This window comes from Trachypithecus francoisi, unplaced genomic scaffold (genome assembly GCF_009764315.1).
Source record: "Trachypithecus francoisi isolate TF-2019V2 unplaced genomic scaffold, Tfra_2.0 Lachesis_group2, whole genome shotgun sequence".
NCBI classification, from domain to species: domain Eukaryota; kingdom Metazoa; phylum Chordata; class Mammalia; order Primates; family Cercopithecidae; genus Trachypithecus; species Trachypithecus francoisi.
Genome location: NW_022681465.1, coordinates 75,477,660 through 75,496,161, shown reverse-complemented (window position 1 = coordinate 75,496,161; position 18,502 = coordinate 75,477,660). Strand labels below are relative to the sequence as shown.

The 18,502-nt window shown below is 36.5% G+C and overlaps 1 long non-coding RNA gene across 2 annotated transcripts in view; it reads right to left on the bottom strand.

Moving 5' to 3' along the window:
- Positions 1 to 18,502, bottom strand: part of LOC117065061 — a 66,177-nt gene that overhangs the window by 45,709 nt on the left and 1,966 nt on the right. For both annotated transcript variants that reach the window (XR_004429807.1, XR_004429808.1), the window contains one exon: positions 10,906 to 10,962. This is a non-coding gene — a long non-coding RNA (uncharacterized LOC117065061). The remainder of the gene's footprint in view (positions 1 to 10,905; positions 10,963 to 18,502) is intronic.

Below are 18,502 nucleotides of genomic sequence, written 5' to 3'. Positions count from 1 at the left end.
TGACACAGCCATAATACACAATTAAACAACTATGAAATAAAAAGTCCCATTTAAAGTTTATAATGTTTTTTAATCTTGCTAGTTTTTCTTATTATTGTCCTTTTACTAACACTCAAGGCATGCTTCTATTTCATATATTCTTTAGTGGCTGCAGTCCACCTCTTAGAATAGGTCTTTGTGGCTATATATCAAACTTTTGCCCATACTTGGAGACTTAGCTCCAATTTTCTCTTTAATAAATATTGCTATCAGCTAGTCTCCCTTTCTATCCTAATGACTTGCCACTAGCCAAAAATAATCTCTGTCACACAGTTTTTCCATGGCAATTTATCTGCCCCTTTTTATAGCCTCTTAATGTTTTGCAGTAGAGTTTTGAGGTATTTTTGTGCATTCTAACCCATCTGCTATACAGTAGGTCACAAGCTGAATTGCCTCCGGAAGCCAAGATGAAAATGATGATTAAATAGAGCTGGCGAATGGCAATCAAGGGTAGTGGGGGTTCTAACGAAACAAAAGAGCATATCCCATCAGAAGGGAGAAAACTGCACTTGGGTCCACCTAGTTTTTGTCAGCAGGAGAATATAAGATCAGAGTTGACAAATCTTCCAATTTTTAAGAAGATTTAAAAATTCACATTTTTATGTAAAATTTCCCAACTTTATGTGAAAATATTCATCTTAAAATATTGCTATGGTAGATTTCGTTAGAGTTTTGAATTCGTTCTATTCCTGTAATAAAATTACATACCCACTTTCTTGGGGCAGAATACAATACCCTGCCCCACTTAGAAAGGCATTGACTGTACATTGTACTCCAAGTCTAGCCAGAGTTTTAAATGTACCACCAGTAGTATCTGATCACAAAATGAGAGACACATGAAGCCGACCTGAACCCTGATTTGCAAGCAGAGTCACCCCAGCTGACCTGAAGACACATGAGCAAAAAATTCAAATATGTGTTGTGTGCCATTGAGATTTCCAGGGTTGTATTGTACACAACATTTTTGTGTCTAGAATCTGACTTTTAAAATTGGCCCTACATTTTAAGAGAAAAGTTAAAGCACAAAACATTCTGGTAACCAAGTTTCACTCACAGCCTCTAGGTCTCAACCTCCATTACTGGGAGTTTTTTGAAGTGTGAAACAGGTTCACTGTGCACTGCTTACCAGCTTGACTGAGGCTGATGAGACAGAATACACTCACATGTAACAAGTTACATAAAGCAGCTTTATTACTTACAGATAGACTACAAGAGAAAACAGAAGCCTAGGATTTCCGCAAGGCTCAGAAAAGCTGCCCACAGCAGATGGATTCTCAACTGCACATGCCCTAGTTGTACCACAGATAACTGACCCCAAAAAACAGCCTGCCCTGGGTTTTATACACCAAGGTTGTGCAGCTCTCTGGGCTAAATCACTGAAGGATATCATGTTTCCAGTGGGAGATTGGAACAGAGCCTAGGCTACTCTGGCCAGCTTCTCCTTATCTCAGGATCTTACATCTTCAGCACATTCTGCAGTTATTTTTGAGAACTACAAGCAAGAAAGTGGGGAGACATGGGTTGGTCTAAGGACACCTGGAGAACTGTCCTACATGATAGGCATTCATAGTGAGTGTACTTCTATTTAATTTCCTTGTTTCTTGTCTTTGCAATATCAAACATTCTGTCCATTACAGAAAAAAAAAAAAAAAAAAAAAACCTAATGTTTTACCTAAGAACTGCCACTTTACATCAAATCTATTCTTTTGAAAGATAAAAAATGTATTTTGCAGAATCAGATTATGGGCAGATCAATCTCAAAACGATGCTGAGTCATCACTAGAGTAAACTAACTTGAGTTTCCACACACCATTACATACATAAACCCTACAAAAGTAAATAGGACCCTTGAACGGAAATTTGATAAGCCTCCTCCTCATCACTGGCTTACATCTACTGAGTATTCTGAAACAAATAGGAGCTATCTCATTTAGCAACAAGCTGACAATTCAAAGTTGGATGCCGTACTAATCCTGGATAACTAAAAATGTTATGCATAAAGAAGTTTATTTCTCTCTCTAGAGGTTTTGTTTCACTGTCCTGGTTGGTACACGGACTCATCAGTGTCTGAGACAGGTCTTCTACAGTACTTTTCTGCCATCCTAAATGACATCATTATTCTCAAGTCAAAATGACTCACTACAATATCCACATTCCAGTCCATAAGGAGGTGGAAGGAAGCAGAGGTCGGCCTCCTTTACTTAAACAGGCATGACCTTGAAGTTGTGCACAGCACCTCTGTTCACATCCTAAAGGCCAGAGCATTGTCACATGGCTCCTTGATGGCAAGGAAGGCTGGGAAATGTAGTTTTTATGAAAATGTTGCTACCCAGCTAAAGCTTTTCAACTACTATTGAAGGAAAGAATATGTATTTAAGAGACCGTTAGACTCTGTGTAACATTCAGATAAACATTTTGACAACTTTTTAAACATTCGTTCTGCTTTGGTCAGTGCGTGTTAATTCATAAGTAGATCTGTATGTACATTTCTTTAATACAAATCACTTTTCTCCCTTACTTCCACTAAATAAATATTGAGGAAAGAGGTTTTAAGAAATATATTTAAAATAGGACCATAATTTTAGTCTGCCTGAAATGGTCAGAGGATTTTTCTTGCTACCACAAGATCAATATTGGGTAAACTTCATTTTGAAATAAAAAACGTATGACTTTTACAAATGATACTCAGGCAGATGAACTGTATTTATTCACTACATGGTTAGTGGTCATCTATTTACTGAAGGACAGCCATGGGCAAGTCATTTTGTTAGGCAGAGGGCATACAAATACATAGCAAAATGAACGTGATCCTTGTCTTCATGATATCAACCACATAATCACAAAATAGAAACATGATTACAAGTGGAAGTAAGTGCAATTAAAGCTGATTCAGAGTGCCTGGCAGTATGTAGACAATGGGGATATGAAGATAAATGAGCCCTTAGAGACCACAAAAAGTTTCTCCTTTTGCACTCCAGCATTGACTCTAGCTCTCTTTGTGTATCTTTTGCATTGAGGGGAGACCTAAGGGATTCCCAAAAACTGTGCCACTCAGAAAGTTAGCTTATTAGTTTCCAGACACCACAGAGTTACACCTGTTAAGAGTGATGTATTAAAAAAAAAGAGTGATGTATTAATATAGCAATTAATTTTTACTCTAATCTAGTTTTCTTCAAAAAAAAAAAAAAAAAAAAGCTGAGTAGCCTGTATGAATAATAGAAAACAGCTCAAGAATGTGTTTGTACCAAATGATGCTCTCTGTTTCTCTCCTGGAAGTCTTATTGAACTGCCAAAATGATAATGGACTTCATTAAAAGCACTGCCAACAATTACTGCTCAGCAGAAATGAAGGAGTATGCTGGGAAATTGCCATTGCTGTGCCAAGATTCTGGGTCTAAAAAAAGAAACAGGTTTTCCTTTAAAGGAGAGTAAGGTACAAAATGAAGTAGCAGTTCCAGATTATATGTTATCAAGGACTTTTTAGAGAACCATGGTTTCTGTTTTTAGGGTTTTTCATTGTACACACTAATATTTTTCTATGTTATTATCAGTATCTTATGGCTACTACTCTTACAAAATCCCACTCTGTAGCCCCTGCCTCCTGGAATAGTTGCCCCTTTCTGCACTGTTGCCTCTACCATGACACCCATGGGCTCCAGGATGATGTTCACTCAATTCTCATCTCTGCCTTTAAGCCCACACAAGTGTCTTGCTCCTGCTCTCCTCCTCAGTGTTCAGCAAAATCTCATGACTTAAACAACCAAGAATTCCATGTTCTAACACACAATGAGCAACTGCTGGCCTCAATAAGAATAGTAGGAAGGGGGATTATCCCTGAAGTCAAGAAAACTTGGACAGTTTGCCAGATCTCTGGGAATTTTGGTCTCCACAGTAGTAAAACATAGTTAAGATTGACTGACCTCCTTTACCTTGGGCAGATACAGAGAGCAATGTATCAGATTATTTCATTTTGGTCTTGCCATATGGAATATTGGATACCTTAGAAAATGGGACAACATGGGCAAAGTTGGACTGAATAAAGAAGTCTAGTTTAACTGAACTAATTATGTGCTAGGGTAGGACACAAGCAGGATGAAATTAGGATTTGTCTCAAAACAGAAATGTGGAGGCAGTGTTACAGAGAAACATCATCTACTTAATCACTCAACTCAAATCTAGACAATAAGGATTAAGTCTGGCTGTAAAGGTTAATTAGCTTTCTTCCCAAGTCCCTCTTATCACATCCTCTGTGAGTATTGATTTCCTCCTTTATGAAATATAAATAGTAATGCTCACCTTTTAGGTTTATTGAAGGAATAAATATCAAAATAATAAAATGCACTAAGAGACACTGTCTGGGATATAGTATGTATTCAATAAATACTTTCCATGGAAGCTTATTGTATGAAGTTTTTATTAGGTGTGCAAAAGAAAGAGTTGGCATAAAGGGGGAACAACGTTTAAATTCTTGTCTTGGTGGGACCTTTCCTCTCTTTTTTGAGTACTTCATATTCAAGGACAAATACAAAACAGAAGCAAGAGACTCTAAGAATTATCTAGGGGTGTTCAAAACTTAGAAGGCAGTGAGGCATGCAGGCATGAAAGACCACAGGTCTTTGAGGACAGTGTTTGAAGGAAGGACTTAGAAAAAGTACAGTAGGTCAGTGTTGCAGGAGGATAACTGATAACACATAAAAGGGATAAAGCTGGGTGATTCAATCTTAAGTGGCTTCCAACCTATCCATGAATGAGAATTACTCATGAAGGAAAAGTTAAAAGAAGCAAAATTAGGCAAGATAGATGAGAGTAGTGAGCAAGTGCCTAGCCAAGTTAATGGAAGTCAAAGTTTCATTTGGAGTTAAATCACATGTAACTTAACTCCTATTTGGGATTTCTTGGACTTCTGGGTCTGGATGGTCATTTTCTTCTTTAGATTTGGGGAGCTTTATTTAAATAGCTTCTGCTCCCTTTCTCTTTCTCTGTTTCTTCACAATACCCATAATACGTATATTTGTTCATTTGCTGGTATTCCATCACAGGCTTTCCTTATTCTTTTCAATTTTTTCTTTGTATTTCTCTGAGTAATTTCAAATGGACTGTCTTTGAGCTCACAAATTCTTATGCTTTATCAAGGCTGCTGTTGAAGCTCTCTATGAAATTTTTCATTTCACACATTATATTCTTTGGCTCTAAAATTTCTGCTTTGTTTTTTATGATTTACATCTCTTTATTGTACTTCTCATTTCATTTGTTTTTGCTTTTCTGATTTTATTTAGTCACTTATCTGTGTTCTCTTATAATTCACTAAAATGATTATTTTGAATTCTTGGGGTTTTTTTTTTGTTTTTTTGTTTTTTTTGAGACAGAGTCACCCAGGCTGGAGTGCAGTGGTGCGATCTAGGCTCACTGCAAGCTCCGCCTCCTGGGTTTACTTATACCATTCTCCTGCCTCAGCCTCCCAAGTTGCTGGGATTACAGGCACCTGCCACCATGCCCGGCTAATTTTTTTTTGTATTTTTAGTAGATATGGGGTTTCACCGTGTTAGCCAGTATGGTCTTGACCTCGTGATCCACCCACCTCGGCCTCCAAAAGTGCTGGGATTACAGGCGTGAGCCACCACACCCAGCCGATTTTGAATTCTTTATCAGGTAGTTTACACATTTCCATTTTTAAGGTTACTAGAGCTTCATTTTATTCCTTTGGTGACACAATGTTTCCCTGATTATTTGTGATCCCTGTGGCCATGCATTGGTGTCCACACATTTGAAGAAATTGGTACTTATTCCAGTCTTTACAGATTGGCTTTGGCCAGCAAAGTCCTTCATCAGTCAGCCCATTCAGAGACCATGAGTAGGCTTGTTGTTGGAGCCTTCAGGTAGGCAGGCCTGGTGCCTAAGTCTGCAGGGGATAATGATGTGTCTGGGTCTGTGAGACCCAGTCTGGAGTCTGAGTCTGTAGGTGTGGCCTGGAGCCTGAGGCCACTGGGGCTGGTCTAGCATTCAAGAAGACCTGGAAGCTCAATTTGCAAGTGCCAACCTAAAACCTGAAGCCTTAAGCACAAGATTGGCACTCAGTTTTACTGGGACAGGCCTGGTAGTCAGGTCCACAACAAAGTCTGGTGCTCACTTCACTTTCCTACTCAGAAGCAGAGTATATCTTTCTCTGTGCTGTGCTGGCTAGGCCGAGGGAAAGTGTGACATGTATAATTTGAAACTGTCCTTCCTAATCTCTTCAATGATTCTTTTTTCTTAATTCTGTATTATACCCAGGTGCTATAATCTCTCACCTAAATTTCTTAGCTCTTATGAAGGTATTTTTGCACAATGAGTTTTTCAAATTGATGTTTCTGCAAAATGATGAGCACAAACAATCCTATTCTGCCATCTTGCTGACATCACTAGGCTACATTTTTTTTTATTATTATTATACCTTAAGTTCTGGGGTACATGTGCAGAATGTGCAGGTTTGTTACATAGGTATACACATGTCATGGTGGTTTGCTGCACCCATCAACCCGTCATCTACATTAGGTATGTCTCCTAATGCTATCCCTCCCCAGCCACACACCTCCTGACAGGCCCCTGTGTGTGATGTTCCCCTAACTGTGTCCATGTGTTCTCATTGCTCAGCTCCCACTTATGAATGAGAACATGCAGTGTTTGGTTTTCTGTTCTTGTGTAAGTTGGCTGGGAATGATGGTTTCTGGCTTTATCCATGTCCCTGCAAAGGACAAGAACTCATGCATTTTTATGACTGCATAGTATTCCATGGTGTATATGTGACACATTTTCTTTATCCAGTCTATCATTTATGGACATTTGGGTTGGTTCCAAGTTTTTGCTATTGTAATTAGTGCCACAATAAACATATGTGTGCATGTGTCTTCATAGTAGAATGATTTACAATCCTTTGGGTATACAACCAGTAATGGGATTGCTGGGTTAAATGGTATTTCTGGTTCTAGATCCTTGAGGAATCGCCACACTGTCTTCCACAATGGTTGAACTAATTTATACTCCTACCAATAGTGTAAAAGCATTCCTGTTTCTCCACATCCTCTCCACCATCTGTTGTTTCCTGACTTTTTAATGATAGCCATTCTGACTGGCATGAGATGGCATCTCATTGTGGTTTTGATTTGCATTTTTCTAATGACCAGTGATGATGAACTTTTTTTCATGTTTGTTGGCTGCATAAATATCTTCTTTTGAGAAGTGTCTGTTTATATCCTTCACCCACTTTTTGATGGGGTTGATTTTAATTGATTTAAAATCTCTTTCTCTCAAATATAAGGAAGTTCTTATTATTTTGGTAGTTCAAGTAAAAAAGTCTATGAGTTAATTTGAGAATAGAAACACAATGTGGTTGAACTGCAAAGAAATTTTAAAACCTTACATCTTAGGCTAAACTAAGAAAAATTTCATGTTCATATCAGTATGAAATATTCTGATCAGTTATTGATAACATAGAGGGGCTTCTAAACACTATTCATCATTCAAAGAAAGTGAGAAAGATAGTAAGAGACTTGGAAATCAAATTACTAAAGGAACTATTAGGAGATCATTTAGAAACTTTTTTTCCTAGAAAATAAAAAATCTTTGAGGTGTAGAAGGTTTCTGAAAATCTTTTAAAATATTTTAAGTACCACTATATGGAAGAGAGAAGATAAATTTTTCCTACTACAAAGAACAGAACTATGGCCAAAGATAGGATACTCATAATTAAAGAAATTGTCTCATAAGGTTAAATTTTCTAGTAATTTGAGTTGTATCAAAATGGAATAGTCTTCCTGTGTACAAGTAGCGAAGTCTTTGTCCCTGGAAGTTTTTTAGCATAAGCCCAGTCTCCATCTGCTAAGAACAGGATGGGGATTAGCGGAAGGAGAAGGAAGTCTAGAGTAGGAAAGAGGTTCTCTTGTATGAGCATCTAATTTTAGACTGAAAAATCCACCAATTTTAAGGTCCTTTCATCCATGTATATTACTCTATATACCAAAAAAAAAAAAAAAAAGAGAGAGAGATTTCCTAGTAATTAGCCTGATGATATTCCCACAGTGGAGAAAGTTACATCCGACAATGAAGTCAGCACAAATTGAAACAAAATGGCCCCTCTGAGAATGCTAATTCAATACCTAAATAAAACTGTATAAATGTAAAAGTGCATAGTACTTATTTATTTATTTTATTATTATTACTATTTTTTTTTCTTGAGATAGAGTCTTGCTCTGTCACCCAGGCTGGAGTGCAATAGTGCGGTCTCGGCTCACTGCAAGCTCTGCCTCCCAGGTTCACGCCATTCTTCTGCCTCAGCCTCCCAATTAGCTAGGACTACAGGCGCCCACCTCCACACCCAGCTAATTTTTTGTATTTTTTAGTAGAGATGGGGTTTCGCCATGTTAACTGGATGGTCTCGATCTCCTGACCTCGTGATCTGCCCACCTCGGCCTCCCAAAGTGCTGGGATTACAGGCGGGAGCCACCGCGCCCGGCCCATAGTACTTATTTAATAAATTTTTAAGTGATATTTCTTGACAGACAAGATAAATATTTAAGTGCCAACTTTATAACCAAAAATCTGTCTAAATACCATAACTTCATAATAAGATACTTTGCCAATTTATAATGCAAATAAGGTATACAGACATACACACATCCATGCATGCTTTTTAAGGAATTCTTTCTTAGAGTATATAAATTTGTCTTTATAAGTAAGTGTTTATAGCTGAATTGTATAGTATTGATATCTTTAAGCTTACTTTTTTCTTTCCCTTGATACTGCTTTTTTTCTTATACTATGATTATTTCGTTGCATCAGAAACTAATATGTTTCAAATAGCACAATTAAATTATTTAGATTGCATTGATTATTTAATTTGAAGATGAGGGAGAAATGTTTTCACTCTTTACATAGAAATCAAATTAGTAAAGTCCCAATTAAAATCTATATATTAAAAGAGATTTAAGATTCATATCAACTAATTGCAATAGATGAGTCATAACTGGATCTTATTTAAACAAACTCTAAATATAACGGTCCTATGAGAAAATTGAACTCTGACTAGGTCTTATTTTTTTTGGCATACTCTTTTGAACCCTTACTTTAGGAAAAGAAAATCTACAATATTTAGGAATGAGATTATATAATATCTGGTATTTGCTTCAAAATAATATGTGAATGAAAGAAATGGGGATAGAAATAAAATATGATGAGCAATAACTTGATAATTATTAAAACTAGGATTTAAACATATATAATTATTCATTATACAATTATCTCCATTTTATATATGTCTGATAATTTTCATATTTTACAAATAAAGTCCAATCTCAGTTAGACATTTGTCTCCCAAAGTCTTCAACCAGCAACCATCAAACTTTCTTATTTCCCTACATTTTTTCCAAACTCCTATATTTTCCCAAATAAGTCGGCTCTCACCTCACACTTATATTCCTCAAACAGAAAAACAAAAGTCTTGCAGCTAACCAGCCCCAGCCTGGAAAGAGCACATTAAAGATTATTATTAATAATTATGCTTACAGCCTATCCTTTGATATCTTGCTTCTCACACTAAAACATATAAAGATATGTTCTATAAAACATATAAACATAATAACATCAGCTAGCCTATGTGTGGTTCTCCTTGTATATCATTACACTAGGATATTTTAAACAAAGAAGATGTGTTACCAAAAATTTTATTATCAAAACAGCATCTAAGTTATTGTGTGTGTGTATGCATGCACATACTCGCAGGTATGCATGTATATATGCATCTGTACATCTTTGATCAAGAGGCCCAAAAGCTTAAATGACCGTTGAAAAAATGAATACTTTTGAGAGCTTCTGAATTAAATAAAATGATAATTCAATGTGGTGTAAAACTAACAAATTAGGACAATGATATAAAGTATAGTCTCTATTTGAATTTATCGCTTTTAACCTAATTTTATCATCCTGCCTCTACTCTCATTCACTGTTCATAATTTACATATGGAAGACTGACTAACAAGAAAAATGTTATCAAACATAGGAAATAAGTGGCTATTTCTGGCTCCCACAGATATTTAGTCATAGTTCCAGATTTAGGCTTGTTGCAATCTTGCATATCCTTAAACGTTGGGAACATGAAATAATTATTATTCTAATAGATACTATAGACACTCTATTTGAAAGATATTCACAGCCGTTTTCTTCCTTACCTTCCTCTATTGAGAAGCATTGAAACTGTTAAAATATATGGTTTCCCAACCTACACTGTAGTGAAGAGTGGCTATGTGACCAAGTTATCACTAATAATATGTGAATGAAATTCACTGTGGATGTCTTCTCTTTCCAAATTGAAAATATAAACTCTCACATGAAGAAAGTTTTGTATTTTACCTTCTTCCTGCCTGGAATGTATAAACACGAGCTCTGGATATGTAGCAGTCATTTTGGTCATTTTGTAACTAAAGGTCAAATAACATGCTAAAGACAGCAAAAAAGAAAAAGAGTACAGATCCATAACACATTGCTGAAGAGCTGTTTTAGCCCAGGCTACCTGTCTCCAGGTGAGCTTTATACAAGTAAACAAAAACATTATAGATTTAAGCAACTGTTAAGAGTGCTTTCTGGGTCTGTTTTTTGTTTGGGGGTTCATTATTTGGGGTTTTGGCGGGAGGGGAAGGGTAACATAGTCCTAACTTTTACACTACTATTCCTGGGAGCAAAATAGGTGGCAGAAGTTCAGAAGACTTGAACGGCATAAATATACGTAAGAATCTTGGCAGACTTCCGATGCTGACAAAGATGAAGTAACAGGAACTGAATTTACTCTTCCACTGAAACAACTGGAAAAAAAAAAAAAAAAAAAACCCAGGTACTCACAGTCTAAGAAATATCAGTTTTCAGACACTGGACACCATTGATGCAGGACATTGATCTCTGAGAGAGGGAGAAAATATGAGGTTAGCCACAATGATTGCTCAAGCTTACTTTCTGGAGAAAGTTTCTAAGCCTCAGCACAGGAAAGAGAAACCAGAAGGAGCCTGGAGGTATCCTTGAGTTGGAGAGATGGAGCTGGGAGTCAGGGAATGGCAAAGTAGATACAGTTTAAGTGGAAGAATAAGGGACAGCAGAGAGGTGTATACAGAGAGAACTCTGAAGATCTCCAGAGTGTTCCCCTCTAGTCTTCAGTTGAGTACCTACTTGGATATGCATATGAGGAGAACTGAAGCTGGGAAACAAGTCTTGCAAAAAGAAAAGAATCAATAATCTCCAAAGTTCACACAGGTTTAGGAATAACCCATATTTTCTTTCTTTCTTTTTTTTTTTTTTTTTTTTGAGATGGAGTCTCACTCTGCCTCCCAGGCTGGAATGCAGTGGCCCGATCTCGGCTCACTACAACCTCCGCCCCCCAGGTTCAAGCCATTCTCCTGCCTCAGCCTCCCAAGTAGCTGGGACTACAGGCATCCACCACCACTCTCGGCTAATTGTTTTTTGTATTTTTAGTAGAGACGGGGTTTCACCATATTGGCCAGGCTGGTCTCGAACTCCTGACCTTGTGACTCGCCCACCTCAGCCTCCCAAAGTGCTGGGATTACAGGCTTGAGCCACCGCGCTCGGCTTAACCCATATTTTCAACCAGTCAGAGTGGAAAGCTTTATAATTCATGGGACATCAGATATACTCAAAAGAATACACCAAATTAGCCCTATATTAAGATTGTCTGGTCCCTACATTTTACAAAACTTACAAGCAAGCTTTGAAAGGATCAAATTGTTTCAAAATAACAAGTGAATCACAGAACAAAGCTCAAGAGTATCTAACACCCAACAAAATAAAATTCACAATATCCACTATCTAATGGAGGGAAAGCATTCAAAAAAGCAGAAAATACAATCAATAATAATAAGAAAAAACAAATAGAAACATATTAAGAAATGACACAGATGACAGAATTAATAGATAAGAACATTAAAACAATCTTTATAACTATTACAGATGCTAAAGAAGCTAGAGGAAAAATTGATCCAATTAGATAGAGACACAAAAGGTATATATAGAAAGGGCTCCAAATAAAACTTCTAGAATTGAAAATAATTGTGTGAAATAAAAAATACAGGCCAGGCACAATGGCTTACACCTGTAATCCCAGTACTTTGGGAGGCCGAGACAGGTGGATCACTTGATGTTAGGAGTTTGAGACCAGCCTGGCCAACATGGTGAAACCCTGCCTCTACTAAAAATATAAAAATTAGTCAGGCATGGTGGTGGGCAGCTGTAGTCCCAACTACTCGGGAGGCTGAGGCAGGAGAATCACTTGAACCCAGGAGGCGTAGGCTGCAGTGAGCTGAGATGGCACCACTGCACTCCAGCCTGGATGACAGAATGAGACTCCATCTCAGGACAGAAAAACAAAAAATACACCAGGTGGTACATCAGGTTAGACAATGCTGAAAGAAATATTGGAGACAAAGCAATAGAAAATATCCCAAATAAAATACAAAAAGATAAAAAAGAGATGAAAAATTAACAGAGCATCAGCAAGTTATAAGTCAACTTCAAGTGCCCTAACGTATGTATCATTGGAATCCCTGATGAAGTGAAGCAGAAGAAAGAAGAAGAGATAAAAATAAAATTGGAAATGCACTGGCTAAAATATTTCCAAATTTGATAAAAATTATAAATTAATATATTGAAGCAACTTAGTGAACTCCAAACAAAGAAACATGAGGAAAAGTATGCTGAGCTGCAATATAGCCAAATTGCTTAAAATAAGTGATAAAAAGAACTTTAAAAATCAGCTAGAAGAAAAACTACACATTACATATATAACACTTTCTCTTAAAGTTAGCCCTATATTAAGATTGCTTGGTTCCAACATTTTACAAAGCTTACAAGCATTTTCTTAAAACCAGAAATCATAATATTAAGACCTCAATGAGCAGAAAGGTTGCAAGAATGATGGTCTCATTAGGCTATTTTAGTGTAATTATGTCAACAAAAGCAGCAACAGCAAAAATGACAGATAACAAATAATGCTTCCTCAGTACAACATATTTTCCTTGCATTATTCACTTAATCTATACAACAAACAATCTTACAGATGATGTAACTAAGACTCAGGTGGATTAAATAATCTTACTGGTAAAAAATCTGTAATATTAACAGATATTTATCTACTTCCTCTTTTAGTAAGTACAAACTATGAAATTGAGTGCCAGGTTTATCTTTCTAAGCTTCTGTACTCATTTCTGTGCACTACAGACACGGATGAAGAGTTACATATACGAATACTAGGGCCAACAATGAAAATTATGTTTTGTTTTTCAATCCTAGATCCACTTTATTTTTTTATTTGTTTCTTTTCCGGCAAATATGCCTATCATATTTGAATGCTATTGGTAACCAGAAAATTTACTACTTGAAACTGTATCTAATATTTTACTATCACTTTTTGATTTAAATGTTTTTGAATAGTTTCACCTAAAAAATTATTTTTATAAAACTTACTGACCGTTTCTAGGATTCTAAAAGTCTCTAACTGTAACATGAGAATTTTCACATTTTTTGGCACATCTAGAGGCCACTGAAACTACAAAAGGAATGAATCAAAAGCATGTTTTTAATCACATAAAGGTAAACAAAAGACAACAGGAAAATGTTTATTTCTTCTTTAAAAAGGGGGAAAAAATCAAAATGTAAGAGAATCATTCAGAGGCAATGAATTTGTACTTTAATCCTTAAAAATATAATACTAACAACTTTTTCATCTAAGATTACTTACTTGGGCAATTATGATATCCAAGTCATTCATTATGAGAAGCTGAGATAATCAAAGTATCCTGCTTTGAATTATTTAGCTGCCACAAAAAGTGAGTTGTTCAGTTAAAAAAAAAAAAATGTCTAATTTCTCACTACACGACCTACAGGTTCAGGAACTGACAGTTAAAATCTAGTCCTAAAAGTTCTGGCCAAGGTATAATGAGCTCCAAAAAGCAGAAAGCCCCAATTATCATGAGGCCAAGTCACTAGGTAACGTCTTCAGAGGTAAAGGGCTCTGTTGTTTCTCTCACTACCCCAAATTATAAAGGTAGTCTGAGTTCCTTTCTCAGCAACTGTCAGTAGCAAAGCTAGACATGCCTAATAAAAGAGGCTCTGAGAAATATCATACTAGTAAATTACTTATCCACAGGGAATTTAATTTTCTATCACTTGAGAGTGAAATCATTTTTTAAATCGTCTGCAAATTCTAGAGGGATTAATTTATTTTTTCTTTTAAGACAGGGTCTCGCTCTGTCTCCCAGGCTGAAGTGCAGTGATGCAATCACAGCTCACTGCAGCTTCTCTCCTGGACTCAAGTGGTCTGCCCACCCCCCACCCCCCACCCCACCCCGCACTTGGTCTCAACCTCCTGAGTAAGTGAGACGACAGGCACGCACCACCACAGTGGGTGGGCTATTTTTTTTTTTAATTATTTTTTGTCGAGATGAGGTTTCATCATGTTACCCAGGCTGGTCTCAAATTCCTGGGTTCAAGTGATCTTCCTGCCAAGGCTTCCCAAAGTGCTCGAATTACAGGGGTGAGTCACCATGCCCAGCCAAGATTATATTCTTAAGCTTTTTCTAAATTCCTAAAGGGATACTTTTCAAACCATTCTCACAATTTTAAAGTGTCATCAAGCATGACCTTGATGACACACAGAAAAGTAGCTTTTGCTTACACATTTCATATTAGCAATTTATAGCTTATATTTCTCAGGGATTTTTAATCAAAAAACATTAACTGAAGCTTGGTCATTCTATTAAGCTTTGAGATGTATTATCCTGCCTTACCTTATTGTCCACAGCAATGGCTGCTGTGCATTCAGTCCTTAGAAAATTCTCTAACCTCCTGTCCCTACATCAATTGCAAGGGAAAAGGAAATCTTCATCCTGGGTTTATATGGGGAAAGGTGTAAGAAATACCTTATTCACAGAAGATTTGTTTTAGTCCATTTTGTGATGCTTAATAAAATGCCACAGACTGGGTAATTTATAAACAATATGTACTTCTTCTTATTCTAGACGTCAAGTTTAATACCAAAGTACCAGAATCTGGTGAGCATTCCTGCTGTATCATCCCATGGCAGGAAATAAAAAACCAAAAGAGCACACACATCCAAGAAAGATGGGAGGGGTTGGGAAAAGGGGAACAAACTCAACCTTTTCTTAGGAACCCAATCCCTTGGTAACCACATTAATCCATTCATGAGGTCAGAGACCTGATGACCCTGCTAATCACCTCTTAAAGATCCCATCTCACAACACTGTTGCACTGGGGACTAAATTTCCAACACATAAACTTTGAGAGATATATTCAAAGCATGCATAGCAAGGTTCCAATATTTTAAAGTTATATTTATAGTTTTGCTGCTTTAAAATTAGAAACAGCATTGCAAATGTTTTTAGTGGTACAAAGAAAGTGAAAACAAAGTTGCTTGGTGGAAGAAAGGATCCTTAGGCCAACTAACCTTATCTCCTCCTTTTTCATGTATCAATCCAGGGACTGGTATGTTAGTCTGTTCTCATACTGTGAATAAAGACATACCTGAGACTGGGTAATTTATGAAAAAAAAAAGAGGTTTGATTGACTCACAGTTCCACGTGGCTGGGGAGGCCTTGACAATCATGACAGAAGGAGAAGGAGGAGCAAAGTCACATCTTACATGGTGGCAAGCAAGAGAGGATGTGCAGGGGAACTTCCCTTTATAAAACCATCAGATCTCATGAGACTTATTCACTATCATGAGAACAACACAGGAAAGACCCACCCCCATGATTCAATTACCTCTCACTGGGTGCCTGTCACAACATATGGAAATTATGGGAGCTACAATTTAAAATGACATTTTAGTGGGACCACAGCCAAACCATATCAACTGGGTTGATTTTCCCACAGTAATAAAACTAGTTTGAAGCAGAATCTAAAGGCAATTCAAGTTTCTGAGCTAGAAGCCTCATACTGTTTCTCCTCTTCTTTTTTATTTCAGATATGAATCCTGCTCCATGAAAAGGATGTTGAATATATATTTTATCATAGTAACAGCTGAACGCTATATATTTCCAATAAAAAGCAATTGAAAACAATAACGGTCCAAATCTTGGTAAATCACAAGTTGAGAATCAAATCAAGAACTCAGGTCCTTTTACAAAACAAAAAGAAAGAAAAATCACCTTAGAATATACTTAATCAAGGAGGTAAAATATCTCTACAAGGATAATTACAAAACACTGCTGAAAGAAAGAGACGACACAAACAAAAATCCATCCCATACTCATGGGTTAGAAGAATCAGTATCATGAAAATGTACATATGTCCCAAAGCAATCTACAGATTCAGTGCAATTCCTTATCAAAATACCAACATCATTTTCCATAGAATTAGGAAAAAAATCCTAAAATTCATATGGAGCCAAAAAAGAACCCAAATAGCCAAGGCAATTCTAACCAAAAAGAACAAATCTAGAGGCATCACATTACCTGACTTCAAATTATACTACAAGGCTATAGTATCAAAACAGCACGATACTTGTATAAAAGCAGATGCATAGACTAATGGAAGAGAATAGAAAACCCAGAAATAAAGCCAAATACTTACCGACAACTGATCCACAGGCATACGAAAACATAAATTGGGGAAAGGACATCTTGTTTAATAAACAGTACTGGGAAAACTGACTAGCCACATGTGGAAGAATGAAATTGGATCCCCATCTCTCACCATACAGAAGACTGAACTTAAGATGAATTAAAGACTTAAATCTAATACCTAAACCATAAAAATGCTAGAAGAAAACCTAGGAAAAACTCTTCTGCATGTTGGCCTAGGCAAAGAATTTATGACTAAGACCTCAAAAGAAAATGTAACAAAAACAAAAATAAATAAAAGGAACCTAATTAAACTGAAGAACTTCTTCATAGCAAAAGAAGTAATCATCATAGTAAACAGACAACTCCCAGAATGGGATAAAATATTTGCAAACTATGCATCCACAAAAGACTAATATTTAGAATCTACAAGGAATGTAAACAAACCAACAAGAAAAAAATAATAACAATTCCATCAAAAAGTGGGCAAATTACACTAATTGACACTTCTCAAAAGAAGAGATACAAACAGCCAACAAACACGAAAAAGATGCTCCACATCACTAATCCTCAGGGAAACGCAAATTAAAACCACATTGAAATACCACCTTATCCTAGCCAGAATGGCCATTATTAAAAAGCCAAAACAAAATAGATGTTGGTGGGGATGTGGTACAAAAGAGAACACTTAATACACCTCTGGTGGGAATGTAAATTAATACAACTCCTAGGGAAAATAGTATGAAGATTTCTCAAAGAACTAAAAGTAGATCTACCATTTGACCCAGCAATCCCACTACAGGTATCCACCTAAAGGAAAAGAAGTAATTATATCAAAAAAAGACACTTGCATACAGATGTTCATCACAGCACAATTCAAAGTTGCAAAGATACGGAAGCAAGCTAAGTGCCCATTAACCAATGAGTGGATAATGAAAATGTGGCATATATACACCACAAAATACTACTCAGGCATAAAAAAAAGAATGAAATAATGTCTTTTGCAGCAACTTGGATGGAGCTAGAGGCCATTACTGAAGTAACTCAGGAATGGAAAACCAAATGCCATATACTCTCCCTTATAAATAGGAGCTAAGCTATGAGTATGCAAAGACATACAGAGTGGTATAATAGACATTGGAGACTCAGGAGTGGGGAGGGTTGGAGTTAGATGAGTGATACAAAACTGTATACTAGGTACAGTGTATACTACTCAGGTGATGGGTGCAGTAAAATCTCAGACATCACCACTATACAATTCATCCATGTAACCAAAAACTATACTTCAAAAGCTATTGAAATTTTAGAAATTAGAATTAAAAAAATAAATCTTGCTAAATCAAATAGAAAAATCAATAAAATGCTACAATTTACTCATGCTACTCATGCTGAAGAAGAAAAAATAATTAGAGGATGTGCAATCTTCTACTTGGAGAAGAAGACAGCTTTCTCTGAATGCTATGAAGAGGATTCATCTCTACTTTCAAGGACCAACTCAAGTCCTACCATCATGCTTTGCAGACAAAATTCACAACTCTTCCATGTTCTTTGATTACCCCTCTATTACAACGATCACTATCCTGGCTCATTTTTCCATTTGTTGAACCAGTGGACTGGCTTCTCCCCTAGAGTGCAAGTTCCTTGAGGTTAGGACATGGTTCTCTTTTTATAATTTGTCCAGGAATCCCTATCATGGGCTTCTTGCCTACTAAGTAGTCAGTAAATGTGTGCTGAATTCAGCTAACGTGAATTTTACTGCAAGTTATTCTGTTGTTTTACTTACTACAAGTAGAAAAGCAAAGGAAAAAGAGTAAAAAATAATAATAACAGAAAAGAAAAGAGAGACCAGGGAA